The sequence below is a fragment of the Diabrotica undecimpunctata genome, chromosome 5 (genome assembly GCF_040954645.1).
Source record: "Diabrotica undecimpunctata isolate CICGRU chromosome 5, icDiaUnde3, whole genome shotgun sequence".
NCBI classification, from domain to species: Eukaryota; Metazoa; Arthropoda; class Insecta; order Coleoptera; family Chrysomelidae; genus Diabrotica; species Diabrotica undecimpunctata.
The window spans coordinates 99,412,941-99,425,048 of record NC_092807.1 but is presented as its reverse complement, the minus strand read 5'-3'; the positions used below and the strand labels follow the sequence as shown (position 1 = coordinate 99,425,048).

General features: G+C 32.4%; 1 protein-coding gene across 1 annotated transcript in view; it reads left to right on the top strand.

The window, feature by feature from the left end:
• The first annotated feature begins 3,984 nt into the window (after positions 1 to 3,984).
• Positions 3,985 to 12,108, top strand: part of LOC140441543 (uncharacterized) — a 67,950-nt gene continuing 59,826 nt past the window's right edge. The window contains exon 1 of the mRNA XM_072532332.1: positions 3,985 to 4,146. The gene's annotated coding sequence lies outside the window, so the exon portion shown is untranslated. The remainder of the gene's footprint in view (positions 4,147 to 12,108) is intronic.

Genomic DNA, 12,108 nt, shown 5'->3' with positions numbered 1-12,108 from the left:
TAAACTTTATTCGTTTATTGAAAATATTCTAAGAAACTCAAGGTAAATGCTACCAAAAACTTTAAGTTGGTTGCCTACATTTGGCACAACTTAACGATATAAACTAAAATAGCCTAACTTTTTTATAAAATATATTTTTTTATACATAATAAAAACTCATTTTCTTCATACATGAGATAAATTTCTAAGAGTTAATTTCGTTCTGCGACTTTTCTTCTTTAAAGTGATGGTTGTAGTAGGCTCAACTTTATATTTACGCACACTTTTTTCTAAGACTCTCAGATGTTAACCGAAATGTTTTTGTTATTAAGAACATTTGTAACATTTACATAATTCGACAAATACATTTTAATAATCAACTTATCTTAACAGGGTTTTTGATTCGGAAAATAATTAAAAAAAAATGGTAGGCATTTTGAATAAACCTTTGTGCAGTTTCATTATCTTGTAATTTAACAGCATCCTTACTCAAATAAAAATATTAACTTTTAAAGAAAATTTTATAATATTTATTAAAGAAAAACTTACCAACGCATTAGCTGATAGAACAAATGGAAAACTTTGCATATCCATAATTTTTTAATCAACTATATTGTTTTTTAAACCATAAATCACAAAATAAAAATTTTGGCAATTCAAATATTGTCAAATATCAGAAACATCAATATGACCAAACGCAACATGTCATACAAATTTTTACAACGCGTGTGGCCTGACGTTAAGGGGTTTTCGATACATATTTCAGTTCTCTACAACCAGTTTTTCTTGACTTTTGGTGTAAAATAATTAGGGAAGCAGGAATTTAACAATTTAGAATTTTCCATTGAGTTTCCTATGGCCCGTTTGACGATTCACCATCCTGTATGATAATTTTGCTGATTTTGATCTCGACTCAAAGATCATAATGACGAAGAATTTTGTTTTCATGGAAGCCGTCTGTAGTAAACCGGTCGTACTACAGCCTATTGTACATTACAGCTACTACGGCCTATTGTACATTATTATATGACAACGTATTAGTAAGATTCATTTGAAGTTACTTTTAGCACTTTAAATACTTAAATATGCTGAACTTAGAGAACCGTCACTTTACAGTACCTATAACTCACGTTAATTTACTTACAGACTATTTACTTTCTCTGTATTACTCTGTATATAGAGTAGATTATTGTAAACATGTAATGTAACAATAAAAAAAGTAAATATGCTGTAAAGAAAATCAAACAAAACTTTAAACCTGACGTACCAGATACCTACTTAATTTGTCTAAGGAATGAAACTTAACACGTTAACTACCACGAGAAGCAAGTGTTCATCTAATACACTGTTCTTACCTAATGACGCCCCGAGAGAGACCGTTGCATCTGACGCGTTAGTGTATTTTAGTCTGCGTCATACAGCTGTGCTTTATAATATCCATTCATTGATATGGAATACATTTTATCGGTAGTCTAGCGAACTCTTTTATATTTAGCCTACATTTTTAGAATATTACTGTCTAGCAATATAACAATATATTATTCGGTAGGTATTTAAGTTCTATTTATATGTAACATAATCAATTGTTTATTTTTTTTAATGCAAAAGACCAGTAAATATCATTTAAAATTAAAAATTGTTTCCAATTAAGAAATAAATGAAAAATTGACGAAAAGGAGTTTTAGGTTTCAGTTAGTGCAATTTTTTTATCACTCTGCTGAATTTTTTGTGTAATATGTGACACATCTTCTGGTCGAACTTTGCATTTCCTCTAGATGGTGACCTTCACGAGCACGTGGCATCTGCTGCTTTGGAATAGCTGGTCTAGAGAAATCTACCAGTTGACAAACCAACTCTTCTTTGAAAGATGTGATAGACAGATACTTTTTGGTGAATTATATACGGGTTGACGATACCAATATAACAATTTTATGTTTTTAGTAGATTAATAGAACATTCTTTTCAGAAAAAGTATATAATAAGATTATGTGTATTTAATTACCATTGAGAATTTGCAGAGCAGATGCTAAGTATAGGTTATATTACAGTACTTAAAACTTCTATTTATAGGTATACTTACAATGTACTACCTCACATCTTTTCAGTATATGGCCTTAAAATATCCGGCCGTGAATGAAACTGCAACCTAGAGTTAAGCTGCAGACCTTCAGAAGAATATGTTGCAATCGAAGAATATGGCGATCGCATGAAGTTAAGCCCGAACATCGAACTAGCCCGATAACACATCCAGATAACCAGTGACTGAATGAAAGATCAAGTGATCTTGTCTGGCTTTATAATCCACAAAGTAGTCGAGGCTTGTCTCCTAAACTACAAAGATAATGGGAAGGTCCATATGCAAGCAAGAACCCTTTAATATGGGATCAAAAATGACCGACGACTAAGTTTTAATGGATTTATGTCAAATTACGCAGAAAAGTGTTAGATTCGGCGTCACCACAGAAGTTCAGCAAGATCTATTTAGTGTTCTGGAAAACGTTTCTCTGTGTTGACCCCTGTGTTGACCAAGACTTGGAGATGACTAAAGGAATCTCGTCCGTATTTAATAAAGTTCGGTCGCTTGGACGAGTTAAAAAATCAACAGCTTAAAGTTGGGAGAGTACTGCAATTAGAAGATGGTCCTCGATATTTGCTGTATATGATGAGCAGGACATCTTATACAAACAAGGCAAGTTATGAGGACATATGTCGTGCTCTAACTAATTTGAAGAAAATCGTGTGCAATTATCAAGAATTTAGCTTTACCAAAGATAGGTCATGCACGAGAAAATCTGGATTGAAAGATTGTCAGAAGTATGCTTGAAGCGTACGAATTACTGTGTGCTGCATTAACCCAAAGAGATCATGTCCTTCAAATACAGTAGTTTTGTTTCTTCCTCAGCTCAGGGGTTTATGCAGAGCTGGAGAGTCCTGCAGATTCTGCCATTCTGAGCCTTCATGTAAAGTTGCTGGTCAGGACGTTCAGATATAAGAGGGGAGCAACGAAATATCGTGCCGACCGATCACATGTCAAAATTCTTAGAAGAATGACTTACTCAGATAGTTCTAGAAATAATGTATTCGCTATATATGTGGGAGCGCTGTTATTAGGAATTAGTTGATAGATAGAGTTGGAAGATATCGGGCTGTAAGCTTAAAAAGTAAATAGATTTAAATAAATCAGAGCCGCTCGTTTTGTTTAAACACGTTACAACATAGCCTGATTGCGGCTATGGCCATGTTTGCCATGTTCATAGCCAACGAAGAAAAATTCTGGAAACTCGTTATGAGGATAGAATAAACAATAGAGCCAATTTCTTTGGAAGTTACGAATGTAGTAATGCTGATGGGGATGATGCAATCTAATTCGAAGATAATGACATATTCATTTAAGTATGTACCTAATAAATGTATGTGCTTATTGGCATTTTTGTTATATTTTTGTACAAAGCTGAGATAAGCAGGCATCGATATATCTATAGTTTTATTCTTTAAAGAGTCCTGTATGAAGACGGTTGTAATCTTCTGTCATAAAAACTGTAATATCAAGCATTTCCAAATCGAGTATGAACAGTTCTTAGTTTCTTTACTAGAAACCACGTATAATTTAGAAACTTTAAATATCTGTATTACTTTTTTACGTAAAACCTATGAATTTTCCATTAACTTCTTGGGCTAAATATTCAAAAATGATGAAAGACTTGCAAAATTGGATATACGTAGCAAATATAAAGTGTCAGGATATTACAATGCATGCAACAATGATAAAAACAAGGATATTCTATTTTAGCCAATATTCTTATGAGTCAATACCTTCTCATTTGCCTTCCTCATCAGACAACATATTTATTGTTTTCAGAAATGATTAATTTTTATAATTTTTCATCGAAATAAACATATATTAAACCCGTCATAGAGTGAGACGAGCTTTCTTCCCGCAAGCGATCAACTTTCACTTAACTTAGACGGTCGCATAGGTATAATTTTTATTTTGCCACGGTCAGGTAAATCTCCTCAACATTACTTGTTGACTGCGGTCGGTAGATAGTTGTTAATCATTCCCTCGAATTTACGCAAACGGAGCAAACAACAATTATTAATAATTTATTAACTTGTGATCGATTTGGTAGTGAAATTTGGATGTTAATCGTGTAGTTTGATCAAAATGTAAGTATAAAGTACATTATTGAACATTTATTAGTCAATAATTATTAAATTAATCAATAAAAGTTTAAAAAACTGTAATTCCATTTATATCATGCATTACAAAAACATTTTAGAGAACTATCAAATTACGAATGAAATCACATTTTAAAAGTAGATTGTTTTTCTTAATACCTTTTAATCAGTTTGGATATCACAGAGGCACATCTAAACCACTAGCGCATTTATAGTATCCGATATTCAGAATGCACTTTCAGCCCTTTTTGGTATATTAAAGTAGCTTATGATACTCTGGATATTGAGATTCCATCATTAGGTACAACTTATAATATATGGACTAAATGATAAATTTGCCCAACGAATCACAGATCTGTATAGAAAAGTTTTTATTTGTGATTCAGAAAACCATATTTCTAAAATTATAATCCTAGATTATTATCATTAGGAATTTCACACGCTTCCGCATTATATGTTGAATAAAACAAATAATAGAATTAAAATTGTCGTGACCGAGAAACAGAAAACAAATAGGCTCTAAATTAGCGTTTGACACTTAATTAATAAATTGTAAAATACAAAACTGACCACGATCTAAGCTTCTACATAAGGAGCCAAGCTAACCTCTAATTCTATCGCTTGGCGGGAACCATTCCTTCTACTTCTGTCATATTTCTTAAAGCTAAGTTAACACGAAGTATTTCTTAAGATACTACAATACCTCCCCTCTAAAGATCCAAACGATCGAGAGCTTTAATAAGTCTTTTTGACCGCACTGGCAAAACACTAGCTTTATCCAAAGTTTCTTCCTCGACACATTCACTAACGTTATCACTACTATCTGGTTCCTCATTACTGACACTGTTATCTTCTACATTAATTATTAATGATCCAATATCGCCAATACAGTCAGATACGAACAATTCAGGTGTCTTATTATTATAAAGGGGTGTCATAGGATCAGATCCTTCAAACTCATCAAACTTAATTTATTTTCAACATTTTGGTTTAAACCTTCTAACTTACTGAATTTTTCTTTCAATATCTGATCGACATAACGCTTCCAAAATATATGTTCATTAACAATTCCACAAATATAATGCCTACCTCCTAAAACCTCATTTATAGCTCCTTCTACCCATTTCCTCTTATTAGGATACCTATAATCTCTTACTAACGCTCTATCCCCTTTTACAACCTTTTCTTTCCCTTTAATTTTTACATGTAACTATTTCTTAGCTTTATTTTCCAATAACAAATCAAAACGGTTTCTAATCTTACGTTTAAAAATAACATCTGAAGGTGTAACACCTGTGGAAACATGTATGCAGTTTCTATAGTGAAATAAATATCTTTGTAATGCAACCTCCAACGACATGTTATCACCAGTGTTCTCCTTAATAATCTTTGTAACACTATTCTTTAATGTCTTAACTGCATTTTCAGCAAAACCATTTTTTGGGGGTGATCAGGTGAAGAAGTTATGTGTTTAATTAAATTATTAGACAGATATTGTGAAAATTCCACCGAAGTGAATTGAGGTCCGTTATCTGTAAAAACTATCTTTAGTAGACGACACCTAGCAAATACTTCCCTAAATTTACTTATTGTTGCCAAGGAGTCTGTCACACCTATTATGAATGCTTCTGGCCATTTTGAATAAGAATTTATAATGATTAATATCATTTTCCCTCTAAGTGGATCCAAAAAATCAGCATAAATCCTTTCAAAGAAATTATTCCTCTTGCCACATGGGATAACTGTTTCCTGAATAGGTTCTGCTCTTGAAGCACAACAAACTCTGCAATTATTAATAATTTTCTCAATGTCCCTATCTAACGATGGCCACCAAAAGTATGCTCGAGCGTTTGACTTCATTTTTGAAATTCTTTCATGGGTACTGTGTGACTCATTAAGCAATTGTATTCTTAATTTTATAGGAACCACTACTCTATAGCCCCACATTACTATCCCCTGTTCCACTGTGAATTCATTCCTACGGTCAAAAAAAAGGCTTTACCAATTCCTCAGAACACTTTTCAGGGAACCCTATCCGAATTAAATTCACTACCTTACCCAATACCGGATCTCTCTGTGTTTCTGCTCTTAACCTTAGTGAGTCAACAGGTGTAACATGTTCATTCAAATTTTTAAGATAACCAATATATTCGCTTTGTTCATCCATAGACATTTCTTCCTCTTCTACCTCTGTAATATTTTTAGGTACTGGAATCTTTACTATTGCATTCACTTTCTTTTCACTTTTCTTTAACCCTTCTGCTGATATGATATGCCCTAAATATTTTATACCACTTTGAAAAAAAAACTACATTTACTACTATTTCATCTAAAACCTGCTTTGCCCAATCTTTTAAAAGTTTGTATAAATTTGCAACATGTTCACCATCATCTCTCCCTGTTACCACTACATCATCCAAATTATTCACTGTCCCTGCACAACCTTGCAACACCTTCTCTACTGTCCGTTGGAAAATTGCACAAGATGGCTGGGTACCATAGGGTAAACGGTTAACTTTAAAATCCGTAAACTAATTTTCGAAACCAAATTTAGATTTTTGATTTAATCTGTGCCTTCTAAGAATTGTAAGACAAAACAAACGTTGATAAAGATGTTAATAGAGACATGGGGAATCTAAAAATTGCATTTCACAACATATCTTCTCAACTAAGCAAAAATCCTTAGCGAATTTGGTTTCTAGTACTCGTACAGAGTATATCGGAATAAAAGGAAAAAGACAGTGAAGATTTGATTACAGGTATATTGTGTCTGTATACTGTGATTTTTAACCTTCGATAACCATTTTTCCGTCGATATTTGTTCCAGTTTTGTATAGTTGCGTAGACATATAGTAAAACATATGGTGGAACGCTCAGATTTGTAGGTTTTAATACATAGTTCTGCTTTAATATATAGTGCAGCGACTGGTTGTTCTGGTAATTAAATATGTAATTAAAAATATTTACAATGCAGATTCTCAATGCGGATTTACTGCTGGAAAGTCAACTACACATCAAATTCAAGCACATAGGCAGATTCTAGAAAAGTCACTAGAATATAACATAGAAACACACCATCTCTTCGTTGACTTCAAAGCAGCCTATGACAGTGTGAAAAGAACTGCATTATATAATGCAATGATAGACTTTGGGATCCCACCTAAGTTAGTTAAGTTGACCCACCTAACAATGCAAAACGTAAGCTCATGCGTTAGAATTGAAGGAGAAAACTCTACGTTCTTTGACATTAATAATGGTCTAAGACAGGGGGACGCGTTGGCGTGTCTGCTCTTTAATATTGCCTTGGAAAAGGCAATCAGACAATTAAATATTAGAATGAATGGAACTATTTTTAATAGATCGACGCAAATTCTCGCATTCGCTGACGATATAGTTATAGTGGGCAGAAGTATGAGAGACATGGTGCAGTGTTTTACAAGGCTTGCGGACGCAGCAAGTGAATTAGGACTTGTGGTAAACTAGGAAAAAACCAAATATATGTTGGTTTCTAAAAACCCTCGAAATATCCAAGAAATAATTCAAATTAACAACCATACCTTTGAGCAAGTCAAAGAATTTACATATCTTGGATCGCTAGTAAACGCAACAAACACGACAAGCGACGAAATAAAAAGACGCATAGCAATAGCAAACAGAACTGTTCACGGCCTCCGGAGACATTTAAAAAATAAAAATATAAAACGTGCACTAAAGCTTAATATATACAGGACCTTAATAAGACCAGTTTTGATATATGGAGCTGAAACGTGGATCTTATCTCAAAATGATAAAAGACTTCTTGGTATTTTTGAGAGAAAAATTCTTAGAAAGATTTTTGGGGCCGTAAATGAAAATGGGCTATGGCGTCGAAGATACAACTTTGAACTGTATCAGTTATACACCGATCCAGATATTGTGAAATTCGTTAAAGTGCAGAGACTTAGATGGGCTGGACACATTGCTAGGATGTCAGATCACGAATACACGAAGAGATTAACATTTTCACAACCAGAGGGCACAAGAAGCAGAGGACGACCACGAATGAGATGGATTGATGATGTGGAAGAAGACCTACAGATTCTAGGGGTTAGAAGATGGAGGGAAGTTGCCAGGAATCGACAGGAGTGGCGACTTCTTTGTGAGCAGGCCAAGATCCACAACGGATTGTCGAGCCACTTATGATGATGAATTAAAAATATTTATTTTTTACTTAGGTATATACTGTTAAAGCAGGACATATCGTATGTGCTAAAATATTTTTGACCATTTTTGATTTACATTTCACCTTACAGAGATCCTCTTTCTTACGGCATGTTTGCATTGATAACTGATGTAATTACTCTTGTTGTTATTAAAATTATTGATACTAAACGAACTTTATAAAAACATAGTTAAATCAAGATTAGCGCAAGTATACAGTTCAAAATTTTTTAAATTCAGCAAAAAATGCAAGCATGTCCCCTCTCTTTTTTTTTATATACAAAATTACAAAATTACAAAAATGTAATTCAAAATTACAAAACCTAAAAATATAACAAGCTATTAAAACTCTCGCGAAAAAGCTGACAACGAAGACCACGTTGCTCAAGTCAGGGGGCTTTATTGGGGTGGGTAAGGATATAGATGGTAAAAAATTAGAAAAATAAAAAAAGGGTGTTTTAAACACTTATACGTATTCGAAGCGATAAAAATTAATAATCTCTCAACTCACAAAACGAGAGTTTTTTCATTATTACACTTGTAATTTGTCGTAATATAAAAAGTAACAACGAATCATTTAAAATACTTATACACTTAATTCCTTTTCTCAATCTTCCGCATTTTCTGCATCACCATCATCATTAAATTCAATAATAAATTTATTTCCAGCATTAATGTTGAAAAGCCCAATCTTCTTACAGTATTCTTCAATTTTGATCACTTTGGCAATTATTTTTTGCCAGTCTTCTTTGGTAATATTAGATACTTCTTTTTTAATTCATGTACACTGCACATTTTAAGTGGAAATGTTTGTTTACCTAGCAGTTTTACTTTTTTTGCTCAACATTAAAGACAGTTCCATGTTAATTAACAAGATTATGAAAGTATTTATATTTTTGAAAAATGTTTTTATTTTATATTTACCTGCAAAATATTTGTTAGAACCAGATTAGGTTATTATCTAGAATTTAATGTGGTTCTAATCAGTAAGTTCTGAGAGATTAACATAAGAGTAGATATTTATTGAATTCTACATGCTATGTGATGTACTTGGGTTTTGATCATTTAGAGAAACTACTTACTTTACCGATATTCCCAAACCGGTTGCATAGTAGTACTTGTGACTGGCAAGAGTTTGTTTGAGTATTGACAGCAAAAATGGCTAGATGTGCTTTAGATATAACTCAAGTAATATTTAATTGGCACTTATTTTACTGCTGAAAACGTTTTTGGAGGTCTTTTGTGATTAGTTCAATCTGTAGATAAAAGTGTGTGTGATGCATTGTGTATTAGTGAGACAAAACTCAAGTCAGTTTTGAAAAACATAAATCGTGTAAATAGTGAAGTAGAGGTTGGACAATATAAACCTAGATCACACCATAACACTAAAGATCTTCCTTAGGTTTGTAAGTTTGAAATTTCCTACATTATGTATAAAATACGTGAAAAGAGAAAAACATCTTTTTGTAGAGATGGTGTTAAAAAATTTAAAGACAGAAATACATTCGAAATTTTCAGGGTAAGTCTTAATATTTTTTGGGAACAGTTTTATTAAAAAACATAAAAATAAATGAATTTACGCATTCGTATTTATAAATCACTCAGTATATGATGTTACATATATGTAACGCTAGGAGCTAATGGGTGCAAAAAATACAAAATATATCTGTAAACAGTTCTATTTATTTAAAAAGTTAAAATAATGAAAACGGAATTTAAACATTTTGGTTTGTGTGATGAAAAAATCAATACAGAGACTTAAGTTACATTTTTTACACATCGTGCGTGTTGAACTTTTGCAAAATCTTCCAGCACAACGTCTTCTTTTGTCGTTTGGAGTTTTAACGACTAGGTGTTCCATCCTGTCATATCTTATTTCATCGGCTACATCGGCCTAACATAGGATTTCATCGGCATAACAGCAATCCAGGTGTTGGGATTTAAATTTTTTTTTTTTTTCCTATTTTTTCTCTATAATTATTTAATATTGGATATAAATCCCAACACCTGGATTGCTGTTATCATTTTAACATCATCAAAGTTTTTTTTTTATTTAATCTTTTGGCTGTAGTAATACTATGTATTGTTTCATGGTACATTGACATTTTGTTTTCGACACCGTTCATGGGTATCTTCTTATCAATCAGTTACCAGCTGAAGTCCGTTTGAAGAGGTTTACTCTCCGGACACTGGAACTCACTTAAGCATGGGTGTATGTTACCTGAAGTAAAATTTAATTAAAATATTAAACATCATATAATATTATTAACATCATGTACAATCTTTGGTAACACATTACATTTTAAAGGGTTTTTACCCAAATATTTTGGTGGCTCAGGCATGGTAACCTGTAAGTATAACCATTTTGCTCTTTTCTTAACCTTAGTCAAAATTTTAAACCACGTTTGCTGTAATTAAATGGTTTATACTTATTTTAGGTATTTTAACCTGATGATGGAACAGTTGTTCCGAAAACGTTCGTGCTTTTAATGTTGCCCTTTTAAGGGTTTTTATAAAATAAAATATACCCACATACAAAGACTAACCTCTTTTTGTTATACGTGGTATACAGCCAGCTGCAGGAATTATTTTCCTTGTGGATTATCTTAGAGTTGTTTGATTTTCGATACAAACCCACGCGTTATTGACTGAAACATCAAGAAGCCATGTAAACAATGCCCAGTACCATTTTCTGTTTCTAATTTGAATACGGTACTGTCCAACATTCTGATCCATTCGATCAGTACCACCCATTTTTTTGTTATACTCTGCAAGTACTTCTGGTCTGCTAACGTGTATCTGCTTTTTTGCTTTTGTGAATATCGTTTAACATTTGTTATGGGATTGATGCCATATCTATTTGAAGCAATGCAAACTACGGAAATATCGACCCACTTAGCTACTAGTACAGCATATGTCTTACTAATAGTACTTTTATAGTATCCTCTTTCCTTTTTCTGAATATATTTTTAGCTAATAAAGGACAGCTCCTAGGTAAACGGTTTTCCTTTATAGTTCTCGTGCCTCCGGATCCTTTCAAACGTAAATAAGACAATAAACTGAAGGTAGTAAATAAATTGTCAAAGTAAAATAAGAATGTAAAAGATTTCAGATTATCAGGTAGATCTTCTATCATTTTCACCAGTGATGTTGCCGCCTTTCCAAAGTTTCTTTCTGTCAATATTATGAGTTACAGATTTTCCTTGATATATCTCGAAATCAATCAAATAGCCCATCACTGTATTTAGGCACCAGACTTTATAACCAAATCATATGGGTTTTAAACTATATATAATGTATTACTATATGAGTGGTCAAACTATATTTTTCCGTAATAATCTAAAATAAATGTACAAAGTATTCTTCCTATACAAAATAATTTGTCAATAATAATCAAAAACTAATATTAGCCAATTGATATTATAGTTGACCTTATTGAATTTTCCCAGACGATTTGTAATTACTTTAGCATAGTATAAAAAGAACAAAACTCACAATCATAAATCATATTCAGACTACTAGTTGAGTAAGTTGTTTATATATACTATGTTCTCTATTTTGTACTCGTTTATCCTTACTGTTTATGTCTTAGACAAGGAAATTGTCTAAGGTTTATGTAGTGTTGTGTATAAGCTTTCTATATTTTTTGACAAGTAGTTATAATTGTATCAATAAATATTATTGCATAGAATCCCATTACAAGTATTCAAACAGATTGGGTTTAGGTTCAAAATGTCATTGTCATTATTT